We start from the raw sequence: 6644 nt of genomic DNA, 5'->3' as shown, positions 1-6644 counted from the left end.
TTCAACCCATTTGGACATCAATTGCTATCTATGATGGACATTCTACCCAAATGATGACCTAAAGCCTATATTATCCCAAAAAGACACTTTTTGATATCCAAATTCAAATCCAAGCATATAGCCATGTTCCATGAGCCTTACACTACCTACATGTCAAGTATGAACCAATTCTGATGAAAAAGACATCCTACGCGTAGGATGTCTAGATGAAAATTTTTGGCCAAATCTGCACTATGAGCACATGCACAGCTTCACAAGTTTCTTTTTAGCTTTATTTTCAATTTTCAAGTCATTTGGATAAGTAAAACTCAGTTTCGCAGCTAATATGGAAAAAACGCTAATTTTGGACTATTGAGTGCAACAGGATCTATGGCAGCCTCGAGGTCACCGGCAAAGAAAAAAAGAATGACTATCAAGGATTATCTGGACGAAGTAGAACCCTTTGTCATTCCGGAAGGGACACTCAAGCCCACCAGCACTTGGATACAAGAAGACCTTTTAGAGTCAAATGACTTGAAGATCTACCAGGGAGTGTTCAAGGATACTGAAGGCAATGTGATAGAACTACCAATGCTGCCAAGAGAGCTCAATGAATTTGCAAGAAGAAAAATGGTCTGCTACTTGGAGAAAATTGACCTCCACAACTACTTCGAAGCAATACCGGCAGGAGTGGACATCAAAAGAGTATGGGAGTTTGTAACAAGCATCAAGGAAGATGGAGTGGCCAAGGTCACAGATTTACAAGGCAGACGAGATACAAAAATCATAATCACAGAGCGGGTGGTAGCCCATGCACTAGACCTCTCCAATGAGGGAGACAGTGTGCAAAAAGAAGGGACGAAGTCAAAGTGTACAAGGAAAAAAAGGCAAACTACACGTTTGAAGACATTGCCAACCCAAAAGTGGCAATTTTGAGCCAGATGTATAACCAATACTTCCACATGTGCACTAAGAGGCCACACAAATACAGGATGCCGCCAGGTGCAATTGCCACAACGTTTACATGGGCAATGACAAAAGGCACCCGAAAGATCATCAACTACGCAGCTTACGTACGTGATAGTTTGGTAAAGATGGGAAACAAAAAGCCAACTTACATAGTGCCACGAGAGCTGATAACCAAGGTGGTTTATGGGGCACTACACGCCAAAGGAAGGTGGCCTAACCCACCATCTCAGAATGATTGGCTAAGGGTGAAAGAAGACAAGGAAGATGAGCCGCAACGGGCACCAAGGGTGGCCATGAGGTTGAAAAGACGGCTAGAGCCAGTCGAAGAGGAGCAACCTGAGAAAAAGAAAGGAAAGAAAGAGTTTGCTCAAGTGCCGGTCAAAGAAACTAGGTCACAGAAAGCGGCAAGACTCGAGAGGCTGATGGAGAGTTTCCGAGCAGAAAGAGCCCTCAAGGGCGATCTAAACGAACTTTGGAAGCCATCTCTCGAGTCTATGTCCGGATCATCCAGAAGAGTGCAAAGGGACCACTTTGAATACTATATCACGAATTTCGAGATGCTTGATGTAGCAGCGGAAAACATTCCCCATGTCCCTTTCACAGAGGAGGAAGTGGAGCAGATAAGGCAGACATTGTTAGATGAACAGGAAAACCAAGAAAGAGAGCGGAAAATAAAAGCAGACAGGGATTTAAAGGGTGAACCGACAACTTTACGAGAGAGTCCTAAACCTAGGCCACATCCATCTCCACCGCACTCACCACCTCCCAGCAGCCCTCCAAAAGAAGATCATGTAGCTGAAGACAAGCATGAAGAAATACAAGAAGAGGATCCAGAGCAAAGGCAAGAACCCAATACAAAAGAAGAGGCCAGGCCGAAGTCTGAGAAAAAAAGATTAAACGAGGCCTGTCAGACATTTTTGGACCTGCTAGCTGCAGGCTTTACAAAGGAAGAAGCCGCCACAGTCGCATTCGACTTGGCAAGAACAGGGCACGAAGAACAGATGCAAGACATCCGGCTAGTGGAACTTAAAGAGATGGCTACAAACACTGTGGACCTGCACCCGCCCTCAAATGACTGGGACGTGGTGATGACAAAGCTAGCCGGATTGTGAGCCCAATCTATGGCTTCAGAGAAAGATATGATAACCCTCAAAGCCACTGAAGAAAAGGCCAAAATGGAAAGAGATTCTCTGAGAGCACAAAGACAGAAGCAAGAAGAGAGAGAAGCTGACCTCCAAGCCATCTTGACAACGGCTCTACGAAACTGCCGAGCACTGGAAGAAGCCAATGAATCAAAAGCAAAAATAATACATAAAGCTGAAGAAGAGTGTCTACAGCTCAGCAAGTCATTGCAAGATGTTGAAAAAGAACAGGATAACCTGACACTACAGCTGGCTGAAGAAACAAAAGAAGTCGAGAACTTGAGGAATTCCAAGGAGAGAACAGAGTTGGATCAGGAAGCAAGCATGGATGAAATCCTTGAGCTCAAGGATCAATTAAAAGTCAAAGATCAAACCATCCAGAGACTGCGAGCATCACCTGCTAGAGTCAGAGCTACTAGCTCAACTCAAATAGTTCTCGAGATTCAGATATATGAAGAACAAATGTAGGAACTTCAGAAGGAACTGACTCTCGAGAAAAAGTAGAGGCTAATTATGGCAGAAGGGTCTATTGTAATGCAAACAAGAATGGAGGAAAGCCAGAAATCCCTACAAGAAGAAATAGAGAGCATGAAGACGAAGCTCGAGAGGTGGAATGAATAAACGCTGAGCTTAATGACCTCCTCGTGAATATGAGCGGACAAGCAGAAGCAGAAAGGCAAACACTCCTCAGGAAAATTGAGGAGTTAAAAGGTCAGCAAGGAAGAGAAGCGGAAAGCTCAGGGCCAGCCGCCAACGAAGGAGTCGACATAGAAAATGTGGCAGAGCCTGTGGACACAACCATGCAAGAGGAAAGCATAGCAGGAACCTCTCAAGAGCCACAGAGTCTAACACAAGAAGAAGAAGAAAATCTGCGCAAAGCAATAGAGGCAGAGATAAGAGAGAGCACCAAAGAAGCCTTGGAATGGGAGCAGAGAGTGTTCAAATCTATGTCCATTTAGAAAATCGACGGCAGCAATATTAGGCGTGAGTGGCTGCAACCCTCTCTCCCATATCCATTGCTGAAATATGAAGCAGCAACAATAAATAAACGAATCAGAGAAGAGCCAACGGAGCCTCTCTACAATGCAGACACCTAGAAGGAGTGAAACTAATTGTGGATTCTCAGCCAAAGTGGAGGAAGGCTTGGCTTATGAAGTATCCACAATACATGATCCATTTGGTAGAGGCCCCTAAACATATCAGAGACAATCTCAGCTTCTATCCTCTACCAAGGGTTAGGACGTGGAAAGCTCAAGAAGTTTTGTAAAGAAGCCAACCCACTTGGCTGAATTACCCAAAGCTGCGAGGTGTGAAGGCAGGGGAGAGAATAAGTGTCAACTACATGGTGAAAACCCTCATGGGCACCATACAATTGTTCACTGGCTCCCCTGACCTGACATGCATTATGCTTAGAAAAATTTGCAGAACAATCCTAGCGGTGTTCGAGATCTTCAAGCCAGGCCAGGTGACTGACAGCATATTCTTCTTCCAGGACACATACAAGTGTGCGTATGATTTGTTAGGTCAGCCTTCCCAGGAGGTGATACACGCGTTGTATCAGGGAATCATGTTTCTACCAGCTTATCACCTTCAGGCTTTTGAAGAGGCATTTTATACAGGATTCTTCAGAATAAATACCGATATCTTTGGTCCAACCATGCTTAACCTACATGCCACATACGAGTCATTGCTGAAGATGCGCTCAACGATAAGATGAAGCAGCTGAACAAAGCCATGTCGAGGACGACATGAACAAGGAGGGGGGGGGATGTTAGAAGCTCGACACACCCCACGGCATCTAACTACTTGGAGACTATTATTTTTTGTAATTATTCATTCATTGAGAAAAACCTGATTTTTCACCTTGTAATTATTGGGACTTATAGACGTTTCCAGATTGTATCCCAGTTTTACTAAGTTAGAGTGAGTAGATGGTTGATTTTGAAACCTTAGGGTTTGAGAAGTTCTAAGGTATATATACCACTTTTTGACCTTAATGAAAGACCTTTTGTCAAGTTTTAAAAAAGAGTCTATGAGTAAGCGTACTGTGTACGAGAGAGAGAGAGAGAGCTTCATCTTGGCGCTACGTGTGCTCCGGTAGTCGAAATTGAGTACGGAGAAGTGCAACGTGCTGCCCCCGACGAGAGCTATGCGCCGATACCTACATACCGCGCGTACTGTTCGGTTGTGCGAGCTCCTTCTACGAGCTTCTTTGGGTATTTGGGTAAGCATACGTCGTCTGATTTTGCATTGCAGCGTATCCATGCATTCACATTGAGTAGAGCTACACATTAGGCACTTTAGATTTCAGAAACAACGACCTGTAATTTTCGACCAGACATCCTACGCGATTCTGCACCGGGTGTTTTGGGTTGGGATTTTGGTTCAGAGACCTTAGGGAGAGCGTCCTTTTGGTGTTAGTAGAGTCTCCTTAAAGTTTCGTTGCGTTTCGAGATTGTTTGATGGGTGTTCGGCTCTACAAAGTGTTGAAGGAAGTTTCCTCTTATGTACTCTTGAAGGCTGTGACTAGACAATTGGCAAAGACCTCTATAGGAGTGAGTTAGGAGTCGGTCGAGTGTAGGTTGACACCTTATGCTTTCTTCCATGCGCCTGCGGGTCGAGCTTCGTCCTTAGCTGACATTACATGTTAGGTGAGTTCTCGCTGTGCTGACGTCCGTCGCGGCGTATCCGTCCAACAACTTGGGGGTTACCCTATATAAAGGGAAAGAGGTTGGGAGATGAGATAGGTTATAGTCTCCTTGGTCTCACAAACTAGGGCTTAACACTAGTCTTGTAAAAATTTAGCCACTTTTGTGGCTTTTGTATGAAAAACTCCGGCACTATGTTAGTTATCTAAATACATAATGGCTTCAGGGAATTATGACCAACACTCAATATCAGTTGATAAAAAATAGTACATAGCTAAATGAAGGTCCAAAGGTGTCTTTCCATTGCCATCTTCTACAACTAAGAAAATCAATTTTTTTTAATGCGGATGGACATTTTTTTTCCATTTCTCTTCAAAGAAAATCAAATCATTGTTAATGAGGCCCAAACTTTGTTGAAAAATCCCTTAATACGTATGTGATAGATGGACCAAGATATTTTAACCCATACACAAATATTGTTGACATTTTTTACTTCTCCAAGTTCAGTAGTGAGAAGTATAATTTTACGTATAATTTACTAATTTTGAAAAATATTTTTTTAATTTATGAGCTTTTTGTGTAAATTGTGTATTTAGAAACTTCTTTTATATCTTAAACCCGTAATTAAGAGGTTTCATGAAATTTTGATATCAGATACAAAAGTTATATTTCTTTTACTAGAATCCTAATGTGAGCCATTTTTGTGGTTTCAACCATTTTTGTGGCTCATTACAAGTCTAGTGTTAAGGCCTTCATGGGCACCAACATAATAGGGAAGGGAGGTGAGTATGAAAATGAAAAGAAAAAGAATGGCAAACAATTTTCAGATCGATAGTAGCAAAGGCAATAGGATGAGTAATTTTCATAGTTCACACTAAGCACTAGAAGGGTTGAATGGTCACAATTAACATAGAGACCAAAACTACTCAGCTTCCCCTTACACAACCTTTTGGTCATGTGCCACTAGTTTTTGCTATTTTTGTGCAGGTTGCATTTTGTTTGCCATATCATCAACCCGTTTTCTATGCCACATCAATCATGGCATTGTAATTGTTGTGGAGGAAAAAGGGGATAAAAGGAAAGGATTTTTCATGAAACAAAAAAAGGGGGAAAAGAAGAAAAAAAGAGTGTAAAGATGACTTTGAGGAGGAGAAGGGGAGGAAGGGAGGATGAAAAACCCACTCCTCTCTCTCTCTCTCTCTCTCTCTCTCAGGAATTTATTATTTATATTTTTTGATTTTTTTAGTCTTAGTGAACTAGTGATCATTGTCTATCCGGGAGCTCTGTACACACACCCACATTTGATGGTCACCGGTGCTAGGCTCTATCGCATCCAATGAGCATCGACCAGTGTCAAAATTCACCCGTGTGGTAAGACCGTCATCAATCCTTTTTTGGGTTTGCCCATACAATGTCAGGCTCCTTCCATGTCTGCCTTCTACCAGCTTGTAAGGCCTTGTCTTCAACCCCACTTTCCATAGGCCTATTTTCCAACAGAGAGAATCTCATTCACACAAGCTTGCTACCTAAAGCATACGAGACTCTTTAAGGGTCTAGTCCCATCAAACTACAACAACGCATTTGAAAAGAGCTTCAAAGCCATTCAATTGCAGAGCCCTTTATTCAAGAATTTCCCACAGCAAGCCAAAGCAAAGACTCTCTTCACAGATTCTTGGCATCCAACATTCAAGCACCACACTGGGAATTCAAGAGGCCTCCACCAAGCTTTCAAACAAGGAATCTCCAAGGACATTGAAAGACCAAACCTTTCCATCATTTGTGAAGAGTGGCCTCGCTCCAATGAAGAGGAGCTTCACAAAATCAAAGGAATTTCATCTTTATCTTATTTAACTCCAAAATTTATTCCACCCAAGAAAAACCCTACAATGTATGCTACATTCACCAT

This window comes from Adiantum capillus-veneris, chromosome 30, assembly GCF_014529385.1.
Source record: "Adiantum capillus-veneris isolate H3 chromosome 30, ASM1452938v2, whole genome shotgun sequence".
NCBI lineage: Eukaryota > Viridiplantae > Streptophyta > Polypodiopsida > Polypodiales > Pteridaceae > Adiantum > Adiantum capillus-veneris.
This window is presented reverse-complemented; position numbering follows the sequence as displayed.